At 44.0% G+C, this 2,035-nt stretch overlaps 1 pseudogene; it reads left to right on the top strand.

The window, feature by feature from the left end:
• Nucleotides 1-864: 864 nt before the first annotated feature.
• On the top strand, nucleotides 865-1,263 carry LOC110217506 (golgin subfamily A member 7 pseudogene; annotated as a pseudogene).
• The last annotated feature ends 772 nt before the right edge of the window (nucleotides 1,264-2,035 follow it).

Genomic DNA, 2,035 nt, shown 5'->3' with positions numbered 1-2,035 from the left:
ATAGAAAAGACTGGAGGATCCAAAATGGAGCCCAGAGAGGAACAAAGACATGGTTGGTCTGAACACTTTCCTTCAAATGGAGGTTCTAGGGGGAAATAACTAATCAGAGGAAAGGACTCTAGGGACGTATTTCCAGCATGAGAAGTCCAAGAGCAGAGTGAAATTCCAAGGTAAAGAGACTGCTGTAGCATGGTAGTGAGAATCCAGAGAATCAGGAGTGGACCCCAAAGAGGAATGAAGAAATTAAGCATGAAAAGTGCTGGCAAGGACCTTATAACTGTACATCCTCAAGAAACAAGAAACAATGATGAGGACAGTAATATGGATAACAATATGACTTCTATTACTAGTATTCTATTGAAAGCTTTATTACTTCACTAAAATTATTCTATTAATAATTTTGCCATTAAAAAAATAGTTCAAAAACGTTTTCTGAAAAAAGTCACACTGGATGGGACAAATTCACACCACCTCATCTTCTATCACCACCCCTTTAGACTCCCAGTAACTCTGTACTAATAGCTGTTTGTTTGTTTGTTTTTGTCTTTTTTCTTTTTTTGTCTTTTTTGCTAGGAAATGGGGTAAAGTGACCTGCCCAGGGTCACGTAGCTAGTAAATGTCAAGTGTTGAAAGCTGTTTTGATGTCTATAAAATTCTTCTTGTCCACTCATGACACTTGTTCCCAACAGCAAAGCTCAGCGGGGCCGGCCTGGGTAGCATGGGAGGGCGGGGGCTCCGGGGCCGCTGTCACGGGCCGGCTCCCCGGACCTGCCTCTCCGGGCGCGGCCGGCGCAGGGGACCGGAGGAGAACCGTGTTGTCGTGTCCGTCGCTTCGCAGCCCGGCCCGGCCCCGCCCCGCCCGCCATGAGGCCACTGCAGGCGCCAGTGTCCGGCAAGGTCTTCATCCAGCGGGGCTACAGCAGTCTCACCCAGTGCGTGCTCCAGAGCAAGTTCCCCACCGAGCTGGAGAACCGGATTGAACGGCAGCAGTTTGAAGAAACAGCTCATACTCTAAATAACCTTTATGGAGAACAGAAAAGCTTGGGGGCCAATCTTACCTTGAAGGCTGTTTAGCTTGTTTGACAGCATATACTCTCCTTTTGTGCATGGAAAAACATTCTGAAAAGCTTCTGAAGAAAATCACCAAATATATTCAGGAACAGAATGAGAAGATTTGCGCTCCACCAGGGCCTCCTTCTGACAGAACCAATTGAGAGAGGACTTCACGTTACTGAAATTACCATTTATGAAGACGAGGCATGAGCAGCGGATGATAAACCATGGAGTCTAAGAGTCCGTCTCAGAATGGGACTCTTCTGTCCACCGGCCAACTGCAGAATACCCCCCACCTGCTCGACAAGCATCATTCCTTTGCAGCTGCTGCCAGAGCCACGGTGCCATTCTACTCCAAGGACTTTCTAAAATGCAGCTTGTGGGATGACATCTAGCCGCTCAGCATCCACTTCGTGCCTTTAAACTGTGTAGGGCTCTATAATCTTTGTAGTTATTTCTGAGAAAATATAATGAAGCATTTCACTTTTTTAATTCAAAACAATTTAATAAAATGAACTGTGTAAATCAGCCCAATCCAAAATCCATTTCTTATCTGCCACCAGGACTATTGGTTCTGCTCAGTATTTATCCTGTCCACTCTAGTAGGTGTTTTTTTTTTTATTTCAACAAGTCATATCCAGGTTTGGTTTCATTTCTCCTGAGTTGAAGAATGTTTTTATCTTCTGGAAATGGTTTTTGATGAGGGGTAAGTTATGCCTGTGGCCTGCTGACACATCTCCTAGACCTCAAGGAACTCACGGGATTGCCAGAAGATCTGTTTCTACTGTTAGCTTCTTATACTGAAACTCATTGGAAAGATTACGTATAATGCAATTTGTTTTCAATGTAGCAGTTATTAGTAAGTGAATCAGTATTTCATGAGATTTCCAGTTACCTTGATTCTCCTTGGAGAATTTTATCATTACTGCGTTGCCACGAATGTTGGGAGGATATAGTATGTGTTGCTCATTTTATTAAGACT

This window comes from Phascolarctos cinereus, unplaced genomic scaffold (assembly GCF_003287225.1).
Source record: "Phascolarctos cinereus isolate Bilbo 61053 unplaced genomic scaffold, phaCin_HiC Scaffold_726;HRSCAF=1367, whole genome shotgun sequence".
In the NCBI taxonomy this organism is placed as follows: Eukaryota; Metazoa; Chordata; class Mammalia; order Diprotodontia; family Phascolarctidae; genus Phascolarctos; species Phascolarctos cinereus.
This window is presented reverse-complemented; position numbering and strand designations above follow the sequence as displayed.